This window comes from Carettochelys insculpta, chromosome 1 (genome assembly GCF_033958435.1).
Source record: "Carettochelys insculpta isolate YL-2023 chromosome 1, ASM3395843v1, whole genome shotgun sequence".
NCBI classification, from domain to species: domain Eukaryota; kingdom Metazoa; phylum Chordata; order Testudines; family Carettochelyidae; genus Carettochelys; species Carettochelys insculpta.
This window is the reverse complement of record NC_134137.1, coordinates 149741703-149759809: the sequence shown is the minus strand read 5'-3', so window position 1 is coordinate 149759809 and position 18107 is coordinate 149741703.

Below are 18107 nucleotides of genomic sequence, written 5' to 3'. Positions count from 1 at the left end.
CTCTTCCGCCCCTCTACTCTCCCATTTGCTCACCTTCATAATTTTTTTTTCTGATTTGTCCACCTCGATTACTGTTTTTGGTTCTCTGTGCCTTAAATATTGAGTCTGTTCTGGTATGGCTATGATCTGAAGAAGTGGGTCTGTCCCACGAAAGCTCACCACCTAATAAATGATTTTGTTAGTCTTTAGTGCTAGTGGACTGCTTTTTTGTTCTAAAAGTTATGGTGACCCTGTGTAGTACATGCTCACATTATACCCTGCTATTCTTCACTTCTTGCTTGTCCAAGGGGGTGTTGATTTGGTTCTCGTTGTCTGCCCATATTCAAATTCAGCATATTAACTTGGTATAAACAGAGACATCAGTTACCTCAGGCGTTACAGGGACTGCTTCCATTCCTTTGATGCTGGTAATTATCTCAGACAGGACAGTTAACACCCCTCCCCACCCCTCAGTCCCCTCCTATGTATTTGATTTTTCAGTTTTTATTGTAATTTTTGGTCCTCTGTACTTATAAATGTCAGTCTGTATTGGAAATGAGATTGATCTGATGAAATGGGTCTGTGCCACAAAAGCTCATCACTGAATAAATCATTTTGTTAGTCTTTAAAATACTATATTTCTGCTGAGTATCGGAGGGGTAGCCGTGTTAATCTGGATCTGTAACAGCAACGAAGGGTCCTGTGGCACCTTATAGACTAACAGAAAAGTTTTGAGCATGCGCTTTCGTGAGCACAGACTCACTTCATCAGATGCTGGTCTTGGAAATCTGCAGGGGCAGGTATAAATAAGCCAGAGCAAGGGTGGGGATAACAACGTTAGTTCAGTCAGCAAGGGTGACACTTACTACCAGCAATTGATCTGGAGGTGTGAACACCAAGGGAGGGGAAGCTGCTTCTGTATTTAGCCAGCCATTCACAGTCTTTGTTTAAGCCAGAGCTGAGGGCATCGAATTTGCGGATGAATTGTAGCTCAGAAATTTCTCTTTGGAGTCTGGTCCTGAAATTTCTTTGCTGTAGGATAGCTACTTTTAAGTCTCTTACTGTGTGGCCTGGGAGATCGAAGTGCTCTCCTACAGGTTTTTGTATATTGCCATTTCTGATATCTGATTTGTGTGCGTTTATTCTTTTACGTAGAGACTGTCCAGTTTGTCCAATGTATATAGCAGAGGGGCATTGTTGGCACATGGTGGCATAAATTATATTGGTAGATGTGCAGCTGAATGAACCCACAATGGTGTGGCTGATCTGGTTAGGTCCTGTAATGGTGTTGCTGGTGTAGATATGTGGGCAGAGCTGGCAACGAGGTTTGTTGCATGGATGGGTCCCTGAGTTAGAGTGACTGTGGTGCGGTGTATAGTTGCTGGTTAGGATTTGCTTCAGGTTGGCAGGTTGTCTGTGGGCAAGGACTGGTCTGCCTCCTAAGGCCTGTGAAAATGTGGGATCATTGTCCAGGATGGGTTGTAAATCCCTGATGATGCGCTGTAGAGGTTTTAGCTGAGGACTGTAGGTGATGGCTAGTGGTGTTCTGTTCGTTTCTCTCTTGGGCTTGTCCTGTAGTAAGAGGCTTCGTGGCACACGTCTGGCTCTGTTGATCTGTTTTTTCACTTCCTCAGGTGGGTATTGCAATGTCAAGAATGCTTGATAGAGATCCTGTAGGTATTTGTCTCTGTCGGAGGGGTTGGAGCAAATGCGGTTATATCTTAGTGCTCGGCTGTGGACAATGAATCATGTGGTGTGTCTGGGATGGAAGCTGGAGGCATGAAGGTAGACGTAGTTGTCAGTAGGTTTACGGTACAGGGTGGTATTGATGTGGCCATCGTGTATTAGCACTGTGGTGTCCAGGAAGTGGATCTCCTGTGTGGACTGTTCCAGGCTGAGGTTGATGTTGGGGTGAAAGTTGTTGAAGTCCCGGTGGAATTCCTCCAGAGTCTCCTTCCCATGGGTCCAGATGATGAAGATGTCACCAATGTAGCGTAAGTAGAGACGGGGTGTTAGTGGACGAGAGCTAAGGAAGCGCCGTTCCAGGTCAGCCATGAAAATATTGGCATATTGAGGGGCCATGCGGGTACCCATAGCTGTGCAGCTGATTTGAAGGTATATATTGTCGCCAAATCTGAAATAGTTGTGTGTGAGGATAAAGTTACAGAGCTCAGCCATCAGATGTGCTGTAGCATCATCAGGGATACTGTTCTGGACAGCATTTATTCCATCTTTGTGTGGGATGTTGGTATAGAGAGCCTCTAAATCCATGGTGGCTAGGATAGTGTTTTCTGGTAGGTCATCAATGTCTTGCAGTTTTCTCAGGAAGTCAGTGGTGTCTTGGAGATAGCTGGAAGTGCTGGTGGCATAGGGTCTGAGGAGCGAGTCCACATAACCAAACAGTCCTTCAGTGAGAGTGCCAATGCCCGAGATGATGGGGCATCCAGGATTTCCAGGTTTGTGGATCTTGGGTAGTAGGTAGAATAGCCCCAGATGGGGCTCTAGAGGTGTGTTGGTATAAATCTGTTCTTGTGCTTGTGTAGGGAGTGTCCTGAGCAGATGGGGTAGTTTCTTAGTGTATTCCTTGGTGGGATCTGAGGAAAGTAGCCTGTAAAATTTGGTATTGGAGAGTGTTCTGGTAGCCTCCTTCTGGTAGTCAGACCTGTTCATGATGACAGTAGCTCCTCCTTTATCTGCCTCTTTGATTATAATGTCAGGGTTGTTTCTGAGGCTGTGGATGGCATTGCGTTCTGCACAACTGAGGTTGTGAGGCAAACGATGCTGTCTCTCCACAATTTCTGCCTGTGCGCGTCGGCAAAAGCATTCTATATATAGGTCCAGACTGTTATTTCTACCCTCAGGAGGAGTTCACGTGGAGTTATTCTTCCTGTGCTGCTGGGAGGGTGTCTGTGTAACGGTGTGCTGGTCAGTGTTGTGTTGAAAGTATTCTTTGAGTCTGAGACAGCGAAAGTGGGCTTCCAGATCACCGCAGAACTGGATTATGTTTGTGCGGGTGCTGGGGCAAAAAGAGAGTCCCCGAGAAAGAGCAGACTTTTCTGCTGAGCTGAGTGTGTAGCTGGACAGATTGACGATATTGCTGGCTGAGTTAGTGGTACCACTGCTGTGGCTCTGTGTGCCAGGCAGGAGTTTAGTCAGCTTGCAGTCCTTTTTCCTCTGTAGAGTAGTAAAGTGTCTAACGTAAATCTCCTATCTTATTTTAGTAAAGTTCAGTGGTGTGGAAGTATTTCTGCTGGTTTGTTCTGTCGAAATAATGTGTGTGTTTCTCATTAGATGCAGCAGATGGCAGTAGTGTGCTTTTTAGAACTACTCTGAAATGTTATGACAGACCTCATGCAGTGATTTCTTTCTTAATTCTGGGTATTTCCTGTTTGGTTATAAAGTTACAGTAGGAGTCAGTGTGAGCAATCTCTTAAGTGAAATCCCTCAACAACAGAAAAATTAGACATATTTGTGAATCATCCTGTACTGCATTATTTACAGGACAATATTTCACATTTTCTTCTCCATTCCTTTCAGTGCTTAATTTCAGCATCCATTTGTTCATTATGACCACTCGCTATATTCTTGGGTAAAACTCACTTCTAAGACTTCATAACGTATTTAACTGGTAAGAAGATTATACTCTGTGCAGCTTTCTGCTTTTATATTATTTTATTAGGAAAAATATAATAATGTAATTTAGCCCACGAAAAACTGATTAGGCTTACATAGTATTAAGTGCCATGGCCCAGTGAAAAAGCGGTCATCCATTCTTGGAATGTCTGTACAATAATTATATTAATAATTTAGTTTCCATTTCACCATTTTATCTATCTATCTATCATGTAAGTGTATATGAATGTTCTGTCATTTGTGGTAAATACTCTCCAAAACTCATTCCAACCAACACAAATAATAGAGTAATGTTGAAGTATTTATTGCTACAAAAATGGACTAGTATGCTGCCTAGACTCTAGATCAGCATGTTCCAGTCATATTACTAAAATAATCAAGCTTTCTAATAACTGCAAATTCATGGTTTGTAGTACATAGAATCATACAGTTCGAAGAGACCTCAGGAGGTCCTTGAGTCTAACCCCCTGATGAAAACAGGACCAATCCAACTAAATCATCCCTGCTAGGTCTTTATCAAGCTGGGCCTTAGAGACCACTAGAGAAGGAGATTCTACCACCTTGCTAAGGCTGTGGCCGCACTTGGCCAAAACTTTGGAATGGCCATGCAAATGGCCATTTTGAAGATTACTTATAAAGGGCTGAATTGAATATTCAGCACCTCATTAGCATTAGGATGCTTCCGGCCACGGCGCTTCGAACGCGTTGCTTTCGAATGCTCGTGGCTCAGTGCAGCTACATGGGGGTCCTTTTCGAAAGGACCCCGCACCTTTTAAAATCCCCTTATTCATCTCAGCAGAGGGGGTTAAGGGGATTTCAAAAGATGCGGGGTCCTTTCAAAAAGGACCCCGTGTAGATGAGCCGCGCACGATCGAAAGTGGCACTTTCAAAGTGCCAGGGCCACCATTATGGTAATAAGGTGCTGTATATGCATTACAGCACCTCATTAGCATATCCCAAAGTGTCTCATTAGCACCCCCTTTTGAAGGGAGGGGGACTAGTGTAGACATAGCCTAGATCTGCTGCCAGTGCTACTACTAATGCACTATAGGATGCTGTTAGCCTTCTTGGCCACCAGGGCACACTTGGCTCATATCTAGCTTCTCATCCACTGTAATCTCCAGCTCCTTTTCTGCAGAACTGCAACTTAGTCAGTCAGTTTCTAGCCTGTAACAGTTATTGGGATTCCTCCATCCCAAATTCAGGACTTGCACTTGTCCTTGTTGAACCTCATCAGATTTCCTTTGGTCCAGTTCTCTAATTTGTCTAGGTCTCCCTGGACCCTATCCTTACCCCCCGGCATATTAACCTCTCCCCCTAGTATAGCATAATTTGCAAATTTGCTGAGGGTGCAATTCATCCTCTTATCCAGGGGATAAATAAAGATGTTGAACAAAACTGGCCCCAGAACTGACCCTTGGGTACTCCACTTGGTACCAGCCATCAACCAGACATAGACCCATTGATCACTACCTGCTGAATTGATTATCTACCCAGCTTTCTATCTGCCTTACAGTCCATTTATCCAATTCATACATTTTAACTTTTGGCAAAGATACTGTGGGAGGCCATATCAAAAATTTTGCTAAAGTTAAGGTACATTACATCCACCACCTTCCCCATATCCACACAGCCAATTACCCTTTCATAGAAGGCAGTAGAGCTGGTCGGGCATCACTTTCCCTTGGTGAATCCATGTTGACTATTCCTCATCACTTTCCTCTCTTCCGAGTGCTTAAAATGAATTGCTTGAGAATCTTCATGGTTTCTAGGGGTCCTTTTTGTACATCAGCTTCCATAAAAAGTAATCCTACCCTTTCTTCCTCTATCAACGCTTCACGGATCCAAAGTCGCAACAGTAAATACCTGTACACGTATTTTTGCCATGCTGTAATGCCAGTGTCCAATATGTTCCCCTTTCGCCCTATGTGGCAAACGGGGCAGCAGAGTATGGTGAAATGCAGCTCAGGAGAGTTGCACATGTGGGGTACCCCTCCACCTGCTCCGCACACGCACCCCACCACATGGTGGGACAAGCACGTGGCGGAGGCAGCTCCTCCAGCCCTGGTGGGCTCCAACCATGGGGCAGCTAGTGCGGCACCAGTGAGTGCAGGAAACCCTGGAAATGTGCAATTTCGAGTTGTGCTTTAAGCTGTGCTGATCTCAGCACACTCTGCTGCCCCATTACTGTGAGTTAAGCACCACTCAAAATCCTGCTCCCTCTGGTCCTGGTTTAACCCTCCCCCACAGCCCCGTGGCGGTTCAACCCACCTCCTCCCCCACAGCCCCAGTTCAAACCCGTCGGGCCCCAGTTCAACTCCTCTGTGGCCTGGCTCAACACTCCTGCATGTGGCTCTGGTTTAAACCCCCAGTGCATGGCTCCAGCTCACCACCCAAGCACAACTCTGGCTTACCGCCCCCATGCATGGCTCTGACTCACCCCCCTGCCCTGCGTGTGGCTCCAACTCACCTCCTCCGCAACTGCCTAGAGCCCTAACCCTTCCCAGGCTTAACCCCTCCCATGGCCCCAATGCACCCCCAGGCTTAACCCTCCCCAACTGTCTCCCCCCACCCCTCTGCCACCCAAAATTTATCTTTTAGAAGCAGCTCCAGGTGCTCCTGCTGCTTCTCTGACTACAGAACGTACGTTCCGACAGGAAAAAAAGCTCCCCTCAACTTACGCAAAATTTGAGTTGTGTGAGGGTGCATGGGAACACACAAGCCTTGCATCACTTGAGGAAATACTGTAATCTCACAGGGGGTAGGAGGGGGCATGCCTGGCTGAGTGGGAGGGTGTCCTGTGGTGATTGGATACATTTCTTTTGGACACCACTGCTGTAATGCATTCCAGATGCATAGTACTCATGAGAATATGACATTGTTCCTTGCAGCTAGATAGCAAAACTGTAGCATCCATGAATAAAAACAGACAAAAATTTAAAGATTTTCCCTCATTTGTAAGTAAATAGCTTAAACTATCTGGTTGATACAGGTTGCTTCTGTATTTCAAATTTTATATTGCCTTCTATGCATAAGCTTATATTTACTCAGGTGTTTTTAAATATTATAAAAATATTCCTTGGCAATATAAATGCCTTGTAAAAAAACTAGTTTTGCTTTAGTTCTGTTTTATTTTTTCTTATAGTAATCTCTGAACTATCTGATATTTATGATACAGCATTTTAATATGTCACTTCACAGTACTGATTTTGAACATGGTCAAGATGTTCTCCCACGACAAATGAAATCATGTTGATACTAATGCTGCTTTATGTGATAGTGCTAAACATCAGTCCTTCAGAGACTGCAGTTCTGTTCATCCAATGATAATGCATTAGAAAAATGTTGGTTAAAATTCAAGCTAACATACTATAAGCTATCAGAGGGGTAGCCGTGATGCATCTGAAGAAGTGAGTTAACTCACGAAAGCTCATGCTCTAAACTTTTCTGTTAGTCTATAAGGTGCCACAGGACCCTTCGTTGATACTGTAAGCTGTGACTGTGTCTATGTATGGTGTATACAAAACAGTAATATACAATGTGGAAAGCAGCATGCAATGATTACACCAAGCAAAATGACACAGAGTAGGGAAATGTTTTAGTCACAATTATATTTCATCTGCACAGTGTGTTCTGTTATAAAATTGTGTTTGGAATATGTGATATGTTATGTCTGAACAATGTAGTAGAGAAATCACCTATCGGGGCACATATTTATGATTTGGCTCATGTGGACTGGTATATACGGAGCTGCACTTCTGTGTTCACTTGCCCAAATCCATGTGTCTGTACAATTTATTTGTACGTAAACATTTTGAATTGACCTCATCGATCATATTGGAGAACATATAGGATGACATACTGATTATATTAATGGAAGTTTTGCCATTAATTTCAACAAAGCCAGGATTTTGCTCATGCTGTAGGAGTGAGACTTGTCATTTTCTTGGACGGGGGAAGTGCGATGGTGAGGATAAATGAGAAATGAAAACTGGCTAAATAGTGTGAATTTTGTTAACTTAAAAAATAAATTTTGATTTGCCGTGTTTATAGCCCTTTTGATTTGCTGTAGTTATTCATATGAATAGTCCTGAAATCTGGATTTTGGCTCAGAGAGATAATGGATAAGCCATTTTAGTCTCCTGTGCATTTTCATAGAATCATAGAATACTAGGACTGGAAGGGACCTTGAGAGGCCATTGAGTCCAGCCCCCTGCCCCAATGGCAGAACCAAGTACTGTCTAAACCATCCCTGATAGACATCTATCTAACCTGTTCTTAAATATCTCCAGTGATGGAGATTCCACAACGTCCCTTGGCAATTTATTCCACTGTTTGACCACCCTGACAGTTAGGAACTTTTACCTAATGTCCAACCTAAGCCTCCCTTGCTGCAGTTTAAGCTCTCCACCTTGGTTCCGTGGCCCGCCAGGGATATCAGCTGGAGGATCCTCCATGGAGCGGTGAGCACGGGCGTGTACCTGGCACGGTTCACCCCTATCCTGGACACCTGCACCTTCTGCAGTATGAGGGAGAACCTGGCGCACATCTACGTGGAGTGTGCCAGGCTGCAGCCCCTTTTCTGGCTCCTCCAGAACCTCCTCTTGAGGTTCTGGCTGCACTTTTCCCCACACCTCCTCATCCTGTCACACCCCATCCGTGGCCCCACAAAGTCGCGGGACCTCCTTGTCAGCCTCCTCCTGGCCATGGCCAAAGTGGCCATATACAAAACCAGGGAGAGGAGGCTAGCAGAGGGGGCGACCTGCAACTGTGGGGACTATTTCCGTTCCTCCCTCCGGTCATGAATCTGGGCAGAGTTCCTCTGGGCGGCGTCCACCGACTCCCTCGACGCCTTTGAGGAGCGGTGGGCGCTGTCCGGGGTTCTCTGCTCGGTGTCCCCCTCCAGCTCCCTTATTCTAAAACTTTGACCCTCACTCCCACCCATTTTTTCTTTTGTTGTCCCCCAGACTCTTTTGGGGCCGTTTTCTTTTAGTACGTCCCCCCTCTTCGTGAGAGGGGCCTTTTAGTCGTGGGCGGGCTGTGCCCGCCCACTCCTTCGGCCTTCAATAGGTGCAGTTTAAGCGCATTGCCTCTTGTTCTATACTCAGAAGACAAGAAGAAAAAGTTTTCTCCCTCCTCCTTGTGACACCCTTTTAGATACCTGAAAACCGCTATCATGTCTCCCCTCAATATTCTCTTTTCCAAACTGAACAAGCCCAATTCTTTCAGCCTTTCTTCATAGGTCACATTCTCTAGACCTTTAATCATTCTTGTTGCTCTTTTCTGGACCCTCTCTAATTTCTCCACATCTTTCTTGAACTGCGGTGCCCAGAACTGGACACAATACTCCAGCTGACGCCTAACCAGCGCAGAGTAGAGCGGAAGAACGACTTCTCCTGTCTTGTTCACAACACACCTGTTTTAGAGAGTTTGTGCATTGGCGTCAGAATCACATAATCCTAGGGCTGGAAGGGACCTCAGGAAGTCATCTAGTCCAGCTCCCTGCTTTAAGCAGGATCAACCCCCACTAAGTCATCCCAGCCAGGACCTTGTCCAGCCAGGACTTAAAAGCCTCAAGGGGTGGAGAATCCACCACCTCTCTAGGCAATGCATTCCAATGCTTCAACACCCACCTGGTGAAGTAGTTTTTTCCTAGTAGCTAACCTACACCTCTCTCTCTTCAACTTCAGACCATTATTCCTTGTTCTGCCATCTGACACCACTGAGAAAAAGTTTCTCACCCTCCTCTATAGAGCTCCCCTTCAGGAAGTTGAATGCTGCTATTAAATCATCTCTAAGTCTTCTCTTCTGTAAACTAAACAAGCCCAAATCCCTCAGCCTCTCCTCATAGGTCTTGTGCTCCAGCCCCTTAATCATTTTTGTTGCCATTTTTGATATCAGGGAGTTATTCTCACGAATGACCATAGGGGACAGTTACACCCCAAAATGATCACAGGTTGGCAGCAAGCACCCCAGACCTTGAGAGCAGCCTCCAGCTGGCCTGCACGGCTCAAGCCAGCCCCAGGTATCAGCCAGTGAGTGGGCTTCATGGCCTCCACCACCATGGGTGGAGTGGTCCACCTTGGGCCAGCTTCACTACTGGCTGTGTAGTGCAGCCCTGGGGAGCCACTACAGGGTGGTCAAAACAGCCCTGGGGAGCTGCCAGTGGCCAGGCAGGGCAGCCATGGGAAGTTCCTGAGATCTCCCAGCACCCTGTTCTATGTTCCTACCTCGTACCCTGAGCCCCCCTCAATTTCCTAGCCCTCTGTCTGGACTCCTGCACCTGTCAACCTCTGTAATAAGCCCCCTGCCCTGACTGTTGCACCCACCATCACCTCCTGCCTTGAGCCCCCCCACACCTTCTATTCCTCTGCCTGGACTCCTCCACCCTCTGCCCCAAACCCTCATAAGGACCCAGACAAATGCTGGGTAAATCCTTCAGTTATGAAACTTAAGCATGACAGGGAAAACAAGAGCAGCTTCAGAATTCTTTTGAAATGTACATGAAGTCTCTATCCCGCTGCTTTTTTCATCTTTAGTGCTAGCTCCGTTGAGGGGTCCTTAATTCTGCTGTTTTCCACTACAGAGTGCAGATTTCAAGGCAATATATGGTAATTTCTCAATGCGCAATTTTGGTGAAAAATGTATTAATAAAAAATAAATAATTCATTCATTGAAAATGGGTTACTCCTTCCTAGAGTGACCACGTTGCCCCAGGGCAAATATGGTTCACTGGCCTCTGGGTATGGGGGGCTGCTGTCCCATGTCAAGGCTCCTCAGTGTTGGGGGGCTGCTGCCCAACAGTGAAGCCCCAGGGATCAGAGCTCCTCAGCCTCCCAATGAGGGAGAACAGAGGATGGGGGTACCACAACCTCCTTGTCAGGGAGGTGCTGAGAATAGGGGCTCGGTAGCTTCCTGGCTAGGGGTATAATGGGGGACAGGGAATGCGGCAGCCACCCCACAGCAGGGGTCCCTGCCGACTGGCATGCTGTGGAATGCGGCAGCCACCCCACGGTGGAGCTTCCCCATAGCAGGAGCTGCCTCCCTGAGGCACAGGATGCCAGGGAACACGGCAGCCACCCCATGGAGGGGATCTCTGAGAGTGGGAGCTGCCTCCGTTAGATATGGGGTTCCAGGGAACAAGGCAGCTGCCCCACAAAGGAGCTTCCCTTCAGCAGGAACTGCTGTCCTGAGGCGCAGGGCACTGAGGAACAAGGCAGCTGCCCCATGGAGGAGATCACTGGCAGCTGGGGTGGCACTGTCCCAAGACAGCAGGTGCCAGAGAGTAGGTGCCCCACAAACTACAGGACAAACTATGGGACATTTTCTTATAAAAGGTGGGACACCTGTGAGTCAGTTTAAAAAAGGGGCTCGTCCAGTAAAAATAGGACATGTGGTCACCCTCCTCCTGTCATTTACAGATCCAGTGCATATAGAGCTGCTTACGTAGCTGCAGAAGTAAATGACAGGTATCACTCAAACTGGGCACTTCCACAAGCACAAAATAAAGACACAAAATAGGTTTACTTACATTTCCATCTGCTGTATAATTGAGAGAGTTTGCCTGTCTGTTGGGTCAAAATCTCTTACTAAGCAGCAAGAGCTAGGATCACCAAATGTGATGTACAGCTTCCTCTTATCATACCTTAAAGCAACGTAAGGGTTTGATTGTGCCTGGAATGGGATTGACTGCTTCTCATAGAATCAAACAGAAAAGAGACAGAACCACCAAATCAAGTACAGTCCTCAAAACTGACATAACTTAGTGAACACTGAAAGAGATCAAACCAAAATGAGCCAGAAAAATAAAATGAATGAAGAAATATGATTTCTTCATAATAAGCCTTAGAGAAAAGGGAGAAATTTGGAGTGGTACTCTGTTTTGCCCCAGCTAAATAAATGGTTAACATTTGAAAACTAAAAGAAAGTGTTATTGGAAACCATACATTGACAATAGCTCTTCTCCATTAAAACAGCAAATGATAAGAAGAGTATATACTATATAGGGATGAAGAAATAATATACTTGATGAAATTCCCATTTAAAAAAACTGAATAGATAGATTTTAACAATAAGTTTTAAGAAATTCAAATAAAAAATAACTTCATAAAATAACACTGAATTTTTGGAAAATACAATCATTTAAATGACGAACACACATTTTCCTTTTATTTAAAAAAAATGAGTGAAGGACCTGAGCAGCACCAAGTAAATTGATTAAATGTAGTGCCTAAATTTGTTAGTTTTTCATATATGACAGTCCCAGTAGGTCCAATCCAACTTGAAGGGTGAGTGTTTGTCATTTTCTTTAATAAAAGGTGGCTTCGGTCCTATATCACCCACATTGACTTATTGCTTGGGGACCTTACATTCACTTGGAATCTGATCCTGCATATTTCTGATCACTTCAAGAAGTGCTGAATGACCTATGAACCCACTGAACTCAGTGGGAATTGCTAGGCATCTTATAGGTTTGGATCCATAGCTACATTTCCATGAGTGATTAAATGCTGACAGTAGCACATTGATACTTTGTGCGTAAGAGTTAATTTTTATTTCTAAGAGGTAGTGATTAACCTTCTCAGAATTGAAAATTTAGTTGGTGAAACAGAAAAACCAGGATTAAGCACAGTTATGGCTGTTAATTAACTTATATGTTAGCTATAAATAAAGAGACAAAGCACGTGACATAGCATCTTTATTAGACCAACTTCTGTTGGTAAGTGAGACAAGCCTTTAGCCTCTCTCACCCAAATAACTTGGTCCATTGAAAGATATTATCTTGTCCACTTTGGTCCCAGGATATTAGAGACTACGTGGCTACAACAATGCTATACATAAATTTAAAAAAAACCTTTAGTTTATTGGGATTTTCCATTTCAAAGATATGTAAATGCAAGGTGGAAACAGAATAGAATTTGGCTAAATCTATCTGAATTGTCACAGGAGAGGGAAATTTTTCTTTCACTGACAGCTGCAAATCAAGTAGGTTTATGACTTTGCATATCTCAGCCTTGCCTTAACAAGCTTAAAATCCAAATTAAGGTATAATTGTTTCTATATACTTACAGTTTAAGTAGATTTTTTGAGGAATCTACTATTTAGAAATACAGTTATCTTACATTTTGAAAGAGTAAGTCATATTTATGTTTTTACTAAATTATTTGCACTAGTTCAATGATATGTCTAAGGTTATCATATATCAGATTCTTCATTGCTGTCTTGTAAAACAAAGCCAAAAAAAAAAAGATTCTGTCTAATGTAGTTATTATCAAAGAAGAACAGTTTCAAAACATTTTATGTTGAATTTTCAAAATGTTTTAGATGCACTATATTTTCATCTAAAATGTTTTGTGAGTTTGAATGAATATACTGAAAAATTATATGTAAACAGGTGAGTGCACACATGTGCGCATATTTATAAATCAGACCAGACAGGGGTTATGGGGTTAAAACATAGGGAAAATGGGGTTAAAAAATATTTGTATATACTTTTGGATTTATCATTGAAACCACATGAAGAGGAATTAGAAAATTGTTTGTGCCTTTTACAGGTATGCGGATAGACTCAGCTTGCAGCATAAAAAGGCATGAATGAACTTGTGATAAAGCAAAAATGTTAGAGAAGGAGATTTAAGATATGGCTTAGATCCGTCCGGGTGACGGCATTTCCCTTTAAAAGGATTTCAAAATTTGGCTTTATTTCAAATGGTAGGATTTTTTTGTCTTGAATCAAAATGTTTTATTTCAGCAAAATCAGTGTTCCATTTTGATTTCCATTTTTGAAAACAATTATAAGCATTTTTCAAAAGTAATTTGAAAATGAAAAATCCGAACATTGTGTTCATACAATGTCAAAACAGCGTATCTTCAGAGATTATTGAATCAACTTTATGTTTTGTCTTTCCAGGCTGGAAAGCAACTAGATATGATTTAAACAGCACTTCAGTCTGTATCTGTAAGCAGAGGGTTCCAGAGAAAAAGGAAGACAATCAGAAGGTTGCCTTATTTATGACAATATTTGGTAGGGATGTTAAAGTGTAACCTGTTAACCATAAGCCTCAGCCTAAATGGATGAGGCTTACTGGTTATGGGTAACTGCTACAGGCTGGAGCAGCCCCTCCCACCTCCCACACTTTGGGCAGGGGGTTGCTTATGGGCGGAGACACTCTGGTCGATCCAGAGTAGCTCCATCCACAGCAGTCCCCAAGGAGAGGGGTGTACACAAAGCCAGGGGCAACAGGTGTGTGACCTCCCCCATAATCGGTAGGGGCACAAAACACCTCCAGCCTCAGGGCTGCAGCAGAAGTTACCGTCTTTGAGGTGCAAAAAGCCTCCCTATCACACATGCACGGTCCGCTAGTGCATTGCTGGGCAGACAGCTGCTCTATTTTCAACAGTTTCGATCAGTGATTGCTTAAATTGCAGGAATGGGACCATTGCAGCATCTTTATCTGTACACCAAAGCTTTTAACATTAGCTATCCCAGTGTATTGTGCTAAAAACAAATTTTTAGATCCACATAGCACCTGTTCCCTCCCTCTTTCCGGTGAAATTATTTTTCCAGCAACTGGCAAATCCATAAAAAATTGGCCAAGCTGGTCAAATACGAGCCAAGTGGTAACCCTAGGGTCACAGCAGGGAGAACAAACTCCTTCAGCTCTGGTGCTGCAATGGGTGATGGCAGCTTCTCTGGCCCCGGAGCTGCAGAAAGGGCACAGCTTTGATCCCTGGGCCAAAGGAACTCTGTGATCTTTCTGTAGCCAAGTACTTGTAAGTCCATTTTTTCATATTGCTCCACAGTGCATGGACTTTTGTTGAAATGGTGAGCACACGGCTGTTTGATACGTATGATGTTTGTGTGACTCTTGATAGGGTTTTATGTGTATGCGTGTGTGTAATGTGCCCCTCCCTAAATCAGTCAAACTTAAATTTCTGCACACACTCGTGCTTTTGCATGGTTTCTGCACTGGTGTGGGATCCTCTTTGTTAAAGAACCTCCCCTATCCTGGTGTAATAGGCCTTAGATGCGCCAGATAGGGGACTGATTGTGCCCAGAGAGCTTTTTAAATTCCTTCCTGTTCAGGGTGAGAACCTATCCCACCACGGAGAATTGAGCCTTCATTAGGAGATCAGATTGTGATTGGAATCTGAAATAAACATACAGAAAAACTACTGAAAGACCAGAATTAACCCTTGAAAAAGTAATTAGAATTTGCCACGCGGCAGAAGTCTCTCCAGAATGAAGCTCATGGAGCATGGACAGTGCTCTGATATGGTAGACGTGATAGAAAATCCAAAATGCAAGCAGAAGAGAAACCTGAGGTAAAAAGGCATGTGGAGATCAGAGTCCAGCAAAAAAAAAAAAAAAAAAAGTCCATAAAGCTGCAAAGCCTCTGGCAGTCAAAACAATGTCCAGCATATGAGAAAAGATGCATGGCATGAAATTCATTAAATGAATTTGCAAGCGTTTTCAAATACCCATACATCTTATTCCCAGTCCCTTTTTATCAATGTAAGTGGAAGTTATCAGGAGCAGGGGTACATCCACACCAGGAAATTAGGATGACTTTGTTGAGGTTGATTTTTTTAGCACCCAGTTGTGTACAGTCGAGGGTGCATGTGCACACTGGTACAGGAAGTTGATGGACTGTGTGTCCAGTAGGGTGGGCAGCTTCAATATTGTCAACAATGCACCATGGAGACCTATCTCACAGTTCCTGCTGCCCCCTTGCATGGTGGATTAAACTTCCAGTATCTGACAAGACAAAAAGTGCCACAGATGGTTCTGGGTGTGTGTTGTCTGCCTCCCACAGTGCATGTCTCTCCTTCCCTTTCCCTTGGAAAGCATTAGTGACACGTGTTTTCGCACTCTTTCTCATATCCACGCAGACCCCATTGCAAAGCTAGGATGGAGACTGTCCAGCTTCAGACTATTGTGAGCACTTCACACATTGTGCCGCAGTATGTGCAGAGCCTAAGCAGCCTTCAGAACGATGAAGACTCTGAGAAGGACACGGAAATAAATAAGGTGATAGGCAACAGCCAACATGCATTTATGAAGAAAAAATCATGCCAGACCAAACTGATCGCTTTCTTTGATAGGATAATAAGTCTTGTGGAAAAGGGAGAAGCAGTGGATGGGGTATACCTAGACTTTAGTAAGGCATTTGACACAGTCTTTCATGATCTTTTTATCAGCAAAGTAAGTAAATACAACTTAGATGGGGCCACTATAAGGTAGGTGCATAACTGGCTGGATGAACATTCTCAGAGAGTAGTTATTAATGTTTCACATTCATGCTGGAAGGCCATAATAAGTGGGGTTCCACAGGGATCTATTTTGGGACTGGTTCTAATCTATATCTCCATCAGTGATTTAGATATTGGCATAGAAAGTATGCTTATTAAGTTTGCAGATGATACCAAGCTGGGAGGGGCTGCAACTGCTATGAAAGGTAGGCTCATAATTCAAAATGGTCTGGCCAAACTGGAGAAATGGTCTGAGGTAAACAGGATGAAGTTTAATAAGGATAAATGCAAAGTACTCCACTTAGGGAGGAACAATCAGCCTCATACATACAGAGTGGGAAGCAACTGTCTAGGAATGAGTACAGCGGAAAGGGATCGAGGGGTTATAGTGGACCACAAGCTAAATATGAGTCAACAGTGCGATGCTGTTGCAAAAAAAGCAAACATGATTCTGGGATACATTAACAGGAGTGTTGAGAGCAAGACACAAAAAGTCATTATTTCACTCCACCCTGCGCTGGTTAGGCCTCAGCTCTAGTATTGTGTCCAGTTCTGGGCATCACAGTTCAAGAAAGATGTGGAGAAATTAGAGAGGGTCCAGAAAAGAGCAACAAGAATGATTAAAGGTCTAGAGAATGTGACCTATGAAGAAAGGCTGAAAGAATTGGGCTTGTTTGATTTGGAAAAGAGAAGATTGAGGGGTGACATGATAGCAGTTTTCAGGTATCTAAAAGGGTTTCATAAGGAGGAGGGAGACAACTTATTCTTTTTGGCCTCTGAGGACAGAACAATAGGCAGTTGACTTAAACTGCAGCAAGGGAGGTTAAAGTTGGACATTAGGAAAAGTTCCTAATTGTCAGGGTGGTCAAACAGTGGAATAAATTGCCAATGGAGGTTGTGGAATCTCCATCGCTGGAGCTATTTAAGAACAGGTTAGGTAGATGTCTGTCAGGGATGGTTTAGACAGTACTTGGTTCTGCCATTGGGGCAGGGGGCTGGACTCGATGACCTCTCGAGGTCCCTTCCAGTCCTAGTATTCTATGACTCTGTGATTCTATGATTTTTTCCGCTCTACTCGGTGCTCATTAGGCCTTAATTGGAGTATGTGTCCACTTTTGGACACCTCGTTTCAAGAAAGATGTGGCAAAAGTGGTGACAATTCAGAGATGAGCAACAAGAAAGATTAAAGGTCTAGAGAACATGAACTATTGGGAAGACTGAAATAAGTGGGTTTGTTTAGTTTAGAAAAGAGAAGACTTAGTGGGACATGATAGCGGTTTTCAAGTACCTCAAAGAGGGTTGCAAGGAGGATGGAGAAAAAATTTTCTCCTTGGCCTGTGAAGCTAGGACAAGGAGCAATGGGCTTAAACTGCAGCAAGAGAGGTTTAGGTTAGACATTAGGAAAAACTTCCTAACTGTCAGTATGGTTAAACACTGGAATAAGTTACCTAGGAAGGTTGTAGAATCTCCGTTGCTGAAGATATTTAAGAGCAGATTAGACAGACACTTCTTGGGATGGTCTAGATGGTGTTTGGTCCTGCCAAGAGGTCAGGGAACTGGACTTGATGACCTCTTGAGGTCCCTTTCAGTTCTAGTATTCTATGATTCTATGACATATGCAAATGCACGACACTAGAGAGGAGGAATGGGGAGATGCTGGCTGTACTCGATGCTTTGTACACAGTGGAGTGCTGATTCTGGTGCCATGAAACAAGCTCAGACTGGCGGGACCACGTTATTCTGCATGGATGATCAGCACTGGCTACAAAACTTCTTCATGCATAAGGTCATTTTCATGGAACTTTGTGAGTTGCTTTTCCCTGCCCTGAAGTGTGGGAGTACCAAAATGAGACCTGCTCTGACAGTTCAGAAGTGTGTAATAGCTGCGTGGAAGCTTGCAATGCCAAACAGCTTCCAGTCAATGGGAAATCAATTCAGAGTGGGTAAATCTACAGTGGGGGCTGCTGTCATCTTGGTAGACCAAGCACTCAGTATAAGTGCCATGAAAGACAGTGACTCTCTGAAATATGGACAGTTTTGCAGTGATGGGATTCTTTAACTGCAGCGGGGTGATAGATGAAACACTCATCCCTTTCTTGGCATGAGATGAGACCACCTTGCTACAGAGTACATAAAACACAAGCGGTTCTTCTCCAGGGTGTTGCAGGCATTAGTGGATCACAAGGGACATTTCAGTGAGATCAGCATGGGACGGTTGAGCATGATGTGCGCATCTTTAGGAA